The sequence below is a fragment of the Helicoverpa armigera genome, chromosome 25 (assembly GCF_030705265.1).
Source record: "Helicoverpa armigera isolate CAAS_96S chromosome 25, ASM3070526v1, whole genome shotgun sequence".
NCBI lineage: Eukaryota > Metazoa > Arthropoda > Insecta > Lepidoptera > Noctuidae > Helicoverpa > Helicoverpa armigera.
This window is the reverse complement of record NC_087144.1, coordinates 5,769,906-5,782,835: the sequence shown is the minus strand read 5'-3', so window position 1 is coordinate 5,782,835 and position 12,930 is coordinate 5,769,906. Positions and strand designations below refer to the sequence as shown.

Here is a 12,930-nt window from a genome sequence, read left to right as displayed (position 1 = left end):
ATACCATGTACTAAATTCCATTTAACACATCTATTGTAATCCTCATCCCTTTACAGCAGTATTAGGGACTCACGACACGTCTGCAGACATACATACATACATACAAACATATATAATATGTACATAGTGAGTGAACTCGGGTCGACGGCCCGGGTACAGTTAGCTTACATCGGTTATGTCCTTACGGGTTAGCATATATGTCATTTTATTTTGTGTACATTTTGGTTCAATTGTATATTTTTGAAGGCTGCGCAAAAAATGTGTGGAAACAGTACAGTAGCAAAAAACAATTCAAATTGGTATCTGTTTAAGGTTTATTTAATTCTGAGAGTACTACTGGTCTACTGGGATACTAACCTGCTAGTAGGTATTACTAATGTTATAAAGCTGAACAGTTTATTTGTTTGCTTGATCGAGCTAATCTCAGGAACTGCTTGACCGATTTGGAAAAATAATTTCAGTGGATAGCATATTCACACACTGTCAATGTCAAAAATTAAGCATAGCTTGAACCCAATAGATAACTAACAAATGTATCTACTTATAGATAAGTACGTATAAAAAAGACATGATGTCATACTTTAACTAATAAACTCTAATCTAAAAAGTAATAAGTTACTTCAATCACACTTTAATCTATTACGCATTCACTTGACTTTTGTAGACACTAACTATTAATATCATACAATCTATTTCACAACATCAGATGTCTTTGCCAATATCTAAGTTTATCTTCGAGAGAATGGCCAGAAAAAACAACTGACGGTCATTACAAAATTCAAATTCAACCAATCAGAGCTCGGCATCAAACCTTTCTAGTCTACAGACTACAAAATAAGCATTTCCGTAATTACTATAACATCTAGACCGTCTTCAACCTATTTTGTAAGACTGAAAAAAAAAGTTGCACACACAACAAATCAACACAATTCTTTTGACGGCACTATATTACGTAAAAAGTTGCTAAAAAATGATCAAGAAGTTCCCACAGCGACGGCAATACGTACATAGAGCAAATAAATGTATAGAGAGGTCAAACTACCGTGTCAGGGGGTCGAGCACACGGCGAAAGCATTGCCACATCGATTATAGCTTTTAAGAAGCGTCTGATTGCTTAATATACACTTAAAAGGTTATGTGTTATGTAAGGTCTGCATGTGCATAGGTCTGTGGTTAGTTAGGTAAGTTTGTAGTGCATTGGGCACATCTTGCGATTCGTACTGTCACTGGGTTGTATGATCTTTATTAGTTGAAAGGTTTTTTCGTATCATTGCTTCACTAGGTGATGCTACTTTTATTTTGTTCATGCCATTCTCCTAGTTATTGTTAAATATACTTCCTAGATAACAGCTGTACATTAGTCAAATAATATTGCCGCTCTGAACTTCGCTACAAGACTCGATGCCCAAAATGTTCGACCAACCATCAGAGAGATGTCAAATGACTAACTTCCCAAGGACAAAGTTATTTGCACTGTGCAACTTTTAAAGTCTTATCTTCTTAGTTCTTTCACTTCTTAAATAGAAATGTTACTTTCGCATGTCATCATCCTCCGAGCCTTTTTCCTAACTACGTTGGGGTCGGCTTCCAGTCTAACCGAATGTACTTATCTGAGTACCAGTGCTTTACAAGAAGCGACTGCCCTATCTGACCTCCTCAACCCAGTTACCCGAGCAACCCAATACCCCTTGGTTAGACTGGTGTCAGACTTACTGGGTTCTGACTACCCGTAACGACTGCCAATGTTACTTTCGCATTTATAATATTATTAGTAAGGATTTGTTAATATTTCTGCCTACTGACGTAACTGCACCCATTCAAACGCTTTCACTTTAGATAGGCATATAATTAGACAGTTTAGGAAGTAAAATAAACGTCCTTTCACAGGCTGTGTAGACTATTTGTATACTTAATTTTATTTAAATCTATTCAGTAGTTTACTTTCGCATTAAAATAGATAAAGTTGAGAACCAGCTTACTGCAAACTTTTAGTCGGTTTGTTATATATAGTTTGTTTGAGCTCATAAATCAGTATGGAGATGAATGGAAGGGCGCAAATTGCAATGATCAGGCTATTTATTGCATTTACCTAAATATAATATTAGTAAATATTCTAATAAAGTAGGTTCCCGATTACCGAAATAGCTACAAAAAAGTACGCATAAACGAAATATGCGGGCCTTTATTGCCTTACAAATAAACGGTAAGTTATTACATCAATTTGTAAGCCTACAGGTGAAAACTATTGAACCGAATCGTTGTTATAGAGTTGTTACAACTATATAGCTTTTTTATGGAGTGAGCCTATAATTTCATCATGTTTTGTTGAGCATTTAATAGAGGGTTTCCATTCCGACCCACTCATGATTTGCTAAAACTGTTTGGATGTGTTATGTAAACACTGGATCAATTTCAAGAACGTCACTTTTGTTGTTTGAATAAAATCGAAATTGCATTCCAATTATGACAAACTTAAAAGGATTTAATATTTTGAGAAAATATTAAATCCTTTTAGCTTTTTTCTTTTTTCCTTTGAAATACTTTAAGCTTGGCAGCGTCCTATGGAAATTACTTCGTGCAAACAGATAAAAGGATAATATACTTTCCTCGCTAAATGGGCTAGATAACACTGAAATATTTTTAAAATCAGTCCTTTAGTTCCAGAGATTAGCTTATCCAAAGAAACTTTTCGGCTTCTTAATACTAATACAGATTTACAATCAGTTCTATTCTCGTAGACAGTTACAGAACAGCCGAGAAAATTAAAACCAAGGTTCAGAGATCAAACAAATAATTTGGGCGATTTCACTTCTTATAACATTGATACCGTCGATAGCAGAGGAAATATCTTCGGAATAACCTCACGTTTTTATCGGCATTAATCAATATAAAACTTCTTCCGCATTCATTTCTGCTACTGGCAAAGGCTATTTTTGTTAACTTTTGTCATGTATGTTATCTATAAATATCTCTTCCAGGTTGCTAAAATACATTGTCATTCAAATGAGGAACTATTAGACCGATTTGAGAAATAATTTCAGTGTCAGATTATGCCTATTTATCAAAGTAGGAAAGAACATTTTTTACCTATCCGTGTGCGGAGAGTAATTCCTGCGACTTCGGGTCCCACTCACTAGCTGGGTCATCTGACAATTTCCCACCCCAAAAAAGCAGTCATGAGCATTTTTTTTATAGCATCCTTTGCAAATAGGTTTATCACAATTACATGCTTCTCAAATCCAAGATGACCTCGCTCACTCCTCCACTTATAAAGAAAATGATAGCATGAATAATGTCCCCTAATTTCCTTCAGGGTTAGTTTCTCAAGTCGTTAGCCAACGAGCGGCGCGGGCGCATTGCGTCAATACAACGCTCTACTGCGCAGGCGCGAGCCTTAGTTTTTTATGCAAGATTAGGGTTGACCTACATACCTCGATTTACTTTTTTCCGCTGCAATATAATGTTTAATGAACCCTTTCCATTTTTGCTGTCTGTGGGTACAGTTGGGTCCGTAACAAATTGATATTCTACATAGCCCCATTTGAAAAATTGGAGGCATCAAGCAAATGAGAGAGACAGTGTATCCTAAGAAAACATTATGTTCTCTCAAATCTATGTATGTATACAAAAATATTTGTTTATTTGTGCCCTAAAGACTTCAAAGCTGCTGAACCAATTTGATAAAAATGTTTCACTGTTGGGGACCTACACTATCCCCGGGTACCCCAGGCCATATTTTATCCAGATACGGAAAGAAGTATATAGTTTCCACGAGACGCGGGTGACTAAACGGGCAGAAGTTTTAAATACTTCCGTAAAACATAGAAGATAAGAAAAAAAACAGACATGCGCCGTTTAAATGCTATTTATTTTTAATTCTTATCTCAAGATGAACTGAACTTAGTAAAGATTATTTTGTAAGGATGCGAAACTATGCAAGGACAAAGGCAAAAGGAACGACTGTTGTTCTTTAAACATAAGTAAATACATGTGTAGGTACAAACCTATGTATGTACTCACGAACTACTTAAAGTGTCGCTAGCATTCCACGAAGTAGATAGACAGATGTAGGTATCTTAAAAAGGAGATTGTATTTAATAGAAAAGTTTGTATAGTTGTCGTCAAATACCTTTGCCTATAAATTAAAAAGCCAGTTGATGTCTCCAGCATATGCTTTAGTGTTTTGTTTACACACTTTTACCGTTGTGAAGTTACTGCAATATTAATGACGCGTAATAGTAAAACTAAAACCGATTTAAATAAAACGTTCGGTACATAGATAATCTAAAACCTGAGAAAGGACAAAGGAAACTTTATCCACCCATGAGAACAACTAGTTTTACATACACATAACTTCACAGTTTTTGTTAATGAACCAGTCAATTTCTACAAGTTGAACATCACGTATTATAACGTAATAATATGAGCAAAAAAGTGTCAAAAACGCCATCTTGTTTTTGACGTTGACAGACGTCTATATAATGATTTTAACACCCAAAGTGTGATGAAAAAGTCGCGCTAATTAAGTTAAGCATAACAATAATAATGTTGAAATATTACAGTCCAAGATTTTAAGATTTTTTATTTCTACAAAATGTCTCAACCAAACTAATTTGTTAAAATAATTAAACGAGAAACAATTTTATTTTTGCTTTTTCTTATTATCTTTGTTTATTTTATTTAGATTGGGTAGGGATATGTAAAATATGTACCTATGTATAAATAGGATATATTATTATGTAAATAAAACGAGAAACATATATCTAAACATTAGGTAAATTTAAGTTAAACTACATGGCAGAAATTCTTAACTTCAAGCCAAAGTACCAAGCTACATATGTAATATTTTGTGCAACTATTATAACCTATAATCATTAACCACGACTCCCTCTCATTATTAAAAGATAAACCTTTCATATTTAAAACAAAAGAAGAATCGATGCCAAAGATTAAATAAAAACAGAAACGGTCATACACAACTACGTGCGATATCTCATTTCATTGACAATTTAGGTTACGATAAGCACGTTCCAGATAGACTTATAACATCAACATTGTACGTTGTATATTGATAACCTTCGAACTCCTAATACTGCTATTAATTGTACAGAAGCTATATATAACATGTTTAGTTACTTAGCAACTGGTAATGAAATAGATTTATCAGTTATGCGAGTTCATGAACGAAAGTTCAGTAGGAATGTTAGATGCATTTTAAGGGAGACGCACTCTGTAGACTAAACTGTGAGCCGACAGTTGATCTGATGCATTGAATTTCATATACCTCTAATTATCAGTTTAGTAGTTTTGAAGCCTTCAGAGTACAACTAAAAAACGAGTAGCCTTCAGAGTACATAAAAATAAAACCGACTCCACTAGGTAATATACTTTAAACCTTTTCGTAAGTTTAAGATATGCTAAGTTGAAAACCGTATCAAAATCATTTCAGCCAAAACATACAGACATCGCATCAAACTGACAACATACCTATATTTTTGAATTCGGTTAAAAGATAAAACCTCTTTAACTTCATATTATTATAGATAATGGATCGGACAATATTAATCAGATCAGAAGTAATATTTCTTTACAACATTTGTTTCATAACACTGACCGTTTTAGGGTAATTATGAAACCGGCCCTAAAATAACGATAACAATAACATGCAATCATTACATAAACGTTTCGTGCAAACCTGTGCATTATCTGCACATTTTTTGTGCAAATCGCCACGATAACCCGTTTTGCACGATGTTTTGCACAAACGGTGTGTTTTTGTTATTTTTTTTATAACCTGATTAAGATCTAGAGGTAGTTGTACCATTTGACTATAACGATTAAAAAAAACCATAACCAGCCGTATACTTGCCGCTTATTGGTCAAATCGGAGAATTGACAACTGAAAATGGTTCGGTTATCGTTATAGTCCAATAGTGCAACTGTGCAACTGTATTCTTTATATTGATAAAAGTCTAAGATACGCAAGAGTGCCTCTGAGAGCGAATGTGAGAGCTAGGCTAATAGCTCTAGCCTATATAGGAAGCCTAATGATTTGCTATTTCCTTATGAGTTTTTTTCTTTTCAATTATTGCAATCGCTGTCTGCTAGTGCCTTTCTTATTGAGAACTTTATGGGTAAGAATGTAAAAGATAAACTAAAATGTAAACATAAAAAGAAATCCTATAAAATTGAAAAGTTCAATTATGAATTAAACTGAAGACAATTTTTTATCTATCCGTTATATATGTTTTGAACAATATTAATCAGAATTATTTTGCGAAACTCAAGTCAAAGTTGAAGTTTCAATAATAACAAACAAATAAACATCACTTTAATTACTTTTAATGTTAATTAAGTCTAGCTATTACCACTTATGACTAATTTATTCAGAATACCTGCTTAGCCACATATTATTTGCGGAATCGACAGCTTTTTAGCACCATCGTTTTTAATGAGAATATATTTTCTAAGTTGACATCAGCATTCACCCGTGACCTGACAGTAAGGTTAAGTTCACACTGGCTAGAGTTCGCGCTGTTTTATAATAAATATAATGAAGAAGAAACATTTTTTGTTGATTTTCACCACGAGACTGCAAAGCTACTGAATCGATTTGAAAATTCTTTCAATGATGGAAAGATACGCGGGAAAATAGCTAGTTCTTTATTTTTTGTTTATTTTAACCTAGAGACTGCAAAGCTTCTGAACCGATTTCAAATTGTTTTCACTGATGGAATGATACGCGGGAAAATAGCTAGTTCTTTATGTAGACATGACGCGTTGTTAAATGGCAAATATTTTATGATTTTACAAGATTCACCTAAGTTTTTTTGATCTAACCTGAGGTCAACAATCTTCTGTTTCAATTATATGTATTTATTTTCGATTTATTTTGGTGTATTTTAGTTATAAGGGACTGACACTCCCTCACACCGCACCCACAACGAGAGCGATCATATGATGATTTACCACAAAAATGATTCTATAGCCACATAACGCGCGATTTATATCGTCAATGTAAACTCGTCCTAAAACAAAGATTATTTAAATAAAAACTCGTTTGGAATGGTCATCGTCATGAATAATTCATTACTCATAATACGATTATTAAAAATTAATTGAATCTATTAATTTTGCAAGGCGAAATATTTTTTCGCCTTTTTGCAATTACGCCTTTTTGAGCCTTTTTGGGTCTTGACTTAAAATAGTTATGTGCACGTACCTACATATGTACGTACAAACACATATATCTACATTGATTGAAGGCACTTTTTAAAACAAAATTATATACAGAAATAACATGATAAAAAAATACAGCAAAACAAAAAACTCATAACTAAAAAGCGTCTAAAATTCCTTTCTAACTAAAATAGAGCACTTTTTATTTTTTGGGTCTATTTAGAGACAAAAGTTACTCAAACGATATTACTCAAATGAAATCAAATGTATCAAAGCATTATAATACTACTCCGATCTTCCTCATCTTCATAATATTGACAATATACTCAGCATCAATTATACTATAATTTCCGTTTAATTGTATTTGAGAACAATTACCTCTGAACGAGAGACTGAATGGCGCGTATCATTCAATATAGTGATAATAATATTATCTATTATTATTTATGTATCACAATAACGATTGTAGCTGTTTGAGATCATTTTAGCCGACTTCAAAAATGACGCTCTTTGAAGAGCTGTTTTTTTTTTGAAAACGTAGGATATTTCGAATTCTTATGTTTAAAATGTACAATTCGAATGTTTGTATTTTTTTTCACTATAGCCATTACAACCTTCATAGTACCTAGCTAATAGAAACTTTTTGCAGTAGTTAAAAGTAGCCTGTAGCCTTTCTCGATAGACAAGCCATCTCACACTGAAAGAGTTTTTCAAATCGGTCGGGTAGAGCCTGAGATTAGCGCGATCAAATAAATAAACTCTTTAGATTTATATACGATATGTTATTGTTTCGAATAAAATTGTGGTTGTGGATTAAAAGATGAATGGACGTACCTACTCTTCATATTGTTAAATAAACACAGTCTTCATTCACGTTCAGTATAGGAAAAGGAAAATGCTCTTAATCATCTCAATTTTATAATTGTATGAATTTTAATGGAAAATCAAGTAAAAACGGGATTGCTTTATCCTGCCAATATTTTCGTCTAAATAGTTTTTAATATAAGTAAGAAAAAAAATCTTGAAATGCCCTATTAATGATGATGTAACGCGAACTATCTAAACAACAGAATCCGCTTGACACCACCGGTCCTTAAATATTTATACAAGACAGACCAAGTCAACATTGTGAGCAGCTAAACGACGCCGGCGCATAAGGACGAGATCACACTTAATGTAAAAAAAGGACAATGGGCACTTTGTATGGGATTTGGTACCCGCTCCAACAGTAACGTATGATATATCAATAGACAGGTATTTACGTGAAGAATAATAAAAACTATGGGGCTTGCCTCAATTAGCTGTCCGATCCGAGTAACGATAAAACTTGAATCGACATAACAACAAGTATGTCATCCATATATGCAAATTCATTAAGAGGCATATGTCGTCAGTGTCACAATTTTAAACTCAGTTAATAGACATCTTACATTGTTTGAGATACACTCTATTATAATCTAAAGGTTGTAATAGTCTATGGAGTCATACCTACTACGGAAACACATCGTCATCTGATTTGACAAAAGTTCAAAACATTTCTATTGATCTTTTTTTAAGAAGAAATTCATCATTATCTCATCACCTCTTGAGGAGCAAGATTAAGTCGTAATATGTACTATATTGACATCGTCTTCTGACTTATCTACCTTAATTGATTGTAAATACTGAAAGACTTTCATCAAATACATAAGCTAGTTCTGCGTGAACTGCAAAGGTTTGCACAGTCTTTTTTTAAAGCAGTCGACAGGCAAACATTTTAAGAAAGCCAAATTCCTGTTTTTTTGTCACTTTACCAGCTTTTATTCAATGCAGTTGGATTTAAGAACTACATCTACGTTGATGATTTATGAACATTACACGTTCTATTAGTCGATGTCACGCGAAATGGACAAGGATTTGGGACTAGTCGTCATAGTAAACATTTTTTGCCTTGCCAAGACCTACGCAATGGTACTAGAATCAACACTGTTGGACAGGGTACCAAAACGCCCATCGTCCTTTCATTATTGAAAAATCATATAAAAATTAGTAAGAATAACAAAATTATGTATAAAACACCTAATTGATAAACGCCTTTTTAATCACTTAAACATAAGTTTTACTTAAATACCCTGCCATATCAGATTTTTTTTTTCAAATAAAGTTCTCAAAAAGACTCTTTTCTCAAAAATTCAAGGTCAGATAACGTCAATGCTTAATTTAAGCTCGGGTTTTCCACTTTTTTTATACAACACACCAATTGGTATAACAACATAGGAGGACAAAAATGAACATTATTATCGTGACGAAAAACTTTGCTAATGTCAACTGAATTAAAAAAAAACTGTAGGAAAAATCATGAGACTGTTTACAAATTACTATAATACTGTCAATTATCTCCCAGAAAACATTATTACCCATAGTTTTTCTGTCAAAATACTAAAAATTTAGAAGCTGAAATATTATTCTGCTACTTAGAATATGATATCACAATACATATAATGTATATGTAACCAATTTCTTTTTCTGTTTTTTTTTTTGTTTCAATAATTAAAATCATCTTATTTTATTTATAATATAGGTATAATAAATGTTTGTAATGTACTATGTACGTTTATAATAAAGTACACACATGTACACATATTTATGTTAAAGTGAAGAAATATATTTGCGATGCAAGGGCAATGTTTGATAACAAAACTACTATATTTTGGTTCAGCAACACTCAACGGAGATAACCTTTTGGTTAATTGAACAAATTATGAATCACAATTAAACTAGGTCTCGAATTCGTGATAAAATTTGGAGATTTCGCTTCTTAATTAATTTCAAATAATATTAATAAAAATTGACTGGAACCGACCCCAACATAGTTGGGAAAAAGGCTCGGACGATGATAAATAAAAATTGCATGAATTGACAGTTACTTAAATCTATCTTAATCGTAGGGACTAATTAAAATTACATGGGAAAAAAATAGATAATCACTAAATCATTTCGAGAGTCCGTTTTAAAATTCAACCTCACGAAAAATTTATGATTTTAAAGATATTTTTGTAAAATACACGAGATGATCAGTATAAAAATGACAAAAAAATTACTACAAAATAAATTTAGAATTGAAGTTATCAAGTTAATACTTGTCGAGTATTTCTCATATCCACTGGTAGACGGTAGACTGGTGACATTCGCCAATAATACCATAAATTCGCGCATGATGAAGGCACCTTTATAGTTCAAAGGTTGCCATACAGGTTTAACAACTGACCGGATTATAGAATTAATAAAATATTTAAAATTACCTCACAAACGACAGATTTTTCCCACTAAAAGGTATATTCGAATGTTTTTAATCGATATTAGTTTCTTTAACTTTTAGGTACTATTTTAACTCGATTTATGATTACTCCAATCGATTAACAAATGTGCCTAAACTTTATGGTTTTTATTTTTTTTTCTATGGGAATTTTTTTCTTAATTTATTCTATGGGACTTGATTTTTACCGATTATTGGCTGATATATCGTCAATTATATTTAGATTTAGATATTATTTAAATAAATTATAGTTTAGGTATTTTTATGTTATTAATAAATTAAATTATTTATTAGCTACATGACACTTTACAAGTTTCAAGTTACAAGTGTCGTTTTCAAATCCTTGTCACGGAGATATTTACGTGCTTATTTACCTAAAGGAATTTATGAATATTCATGAATTACCTAAGTTATTAATATTTCTCTAAGTTTCTATTTTTATTAATCGCTAAGCATAAGTAGCTAGTTTTCTACTTATATATATTGCAAATATATAATTTTACACATCACAATCTGATCATTTCATTAAAAAATAAAAACTTTTTTAATGTGCCAGTAGTACTTGTCATATTTTGTAGTTGTAAAGTGCACAGCAATAAAGGCCCCATATTTTTTCGCCCGTCATTAAAATATCAAAGTTGAAATGTTGAACACTTAACAACGTATTACGGATTGCGTTTTTATTTACAAACACTGTTTAATTAAGCAATTGCCTCACTTCTTGTTGGGTAAGCTGTCTAGCAACTCGACTCGTAATCACTTATGTTCGAGCGAGTATTGATCGTGTAACAATAGTAGGGCCCGGGGTGTCAGGTTTCAGGTCCTTTTGTTAATAAATAAAATATGTTAATGTTCGCAACACCTGATTTTATTAACATTTTTATGTGTATATTTGTTTTCGATCCATCGATTCGCAGAAAAAATATAAAGTACCATTTTTTTCCTTTTATTGCAATTTTCGATCGGGTTTGCAAATTTTTAATTGTTTTTTTTTTCTAAGTTTTTAATAAAGATTTACGTAACATTGACGTTTCTACGACCTTCGCAAATGGGACCGATTAAACGATTTTATTTATCGACAAAACCGGATCGGTATCGATCGGACAAATAACACTTAAAGTGGATAAAAACTAATACAAACTGCATTATATTCGACGTGTTCTAACATCAGTCTAGGCGGATATTTCAAACGAAAAATTTCGCAACTTTCAGTCACAGTTCCGAGTTGCATAATACTAAACTTACCGTGTAAGGGTTAGCGTAGGAAGGGAGGGCCGGGTACACTGTAGTACAGAAAATCACAGTTGAAGCACTTGTCAGCCATGCACATAATCCTTCATTGGGTGAAAGGGCACAGGGTCTTTAAGGTTCGAACGCACTCGCGACACAAATTTCCGTGTGAGGAGGAAAACTGATGCCGCGCGGCGCGTGCGGCGCGTACGACGGCCAGCGGTGACTGGCGAGCGCGCGCGCCTCCCCACGTAATAAAACCTTCGCTTTTCAAGAGTGGGGCGGACACGGCTTTTTGAAAATGGTACCCGAACCTTACCTGCCAGGTCGTTCCCGTTATTTTGGGGTTTTTCTTGCAAAGGTTATTGGAACTCTTTGCTGGTTTTTGGTTGGGACCTATTTTTAGTTTGGACTTTTATTTATTGTTATGTGGTTGGGTGTATCTGTTTACGTTTGAGTAAGTTTGTTTGTTAGAATGAAATATACGATTACGATTCTTCTTCTAAATCTAATTTTACTTTGCAGAAAAGTAAGAAAAAATTACACCAATATTTTTTTACTTTTTTGTTATTGGAAAATTCGATTGACCAACATAAAAGATGACGTTAAAATTGTACTTTTATTTACAAAGAAAATCAAAAAGATAAATGACGTCACAACGTTATAATAAATTAAAATAATATATAGAGCATACCAACGTGACAATGCCTGCGTATTTAGATGTATTTTCCTTCATTTATGACGTCGATGTATTTTTAATTAATTAGTTCTTTCAAAGAAGGCACTTTTTATAGACGTAAATTGCCATGGGGAAAGACCAAATCTCAAAAATTTAAACTCATTAATAATTCAAAAAAACTATTTAGGTAGCACATTTTATAATTCTAGGAAACTAAAAATATTTCTTGGAAAGAATAAATTAAAACAATAAATAACATTAAAATTAATTTAATTCACAATACTTAAATTACTCGACATTATTAATTAATAAAATAAATATAAGCCAGTAAGTATTTTATATCTATGTGAAAAACTAAAAATTGCCAATTTTCCAGTCGTTCCTATAAAAGACATCAACGGGAGACTAGAGCGTGAACTTTTCAATTATTTTACCTTTACTTTGCAGAAACTAAAAAATAGTACCTAATCTAATATACAAATTAAAAAATGATTTAAAAGGGAAATAATGTAATAACATTAATTTGGAGAAAAAAAAAACTTTTTAA

General features: G+C 32.5%; 1 protein-coding gene across 5 annotated transcripts in view; it reads right to left on the bottom strand.

Annotated features, from left to right (window-relative positions):
* Positions 1-11,959, bottom strand: part of LOC110381445 (A disintegrin and metalloproteinase with thrombospondin motifs like) — a 154,309-nt gene extending 142,350 nt beyond the window's left edge. For all 5 annotated transcript variants that reach the window (XM_064041361.1, XM_064041360.1, XM_064041359.1 and 2 more), the window contains exon 1: positions 11,720-11,959. The gene's annotated coding sequence lies outside the window, so the exon portion shown is untranslated. The remainder of the gene's footprint in view (positions 1-11,719) is intronic.
* Between the last annotated feature and the right edge of the window lie 971 nt (positions 11,960-12,930).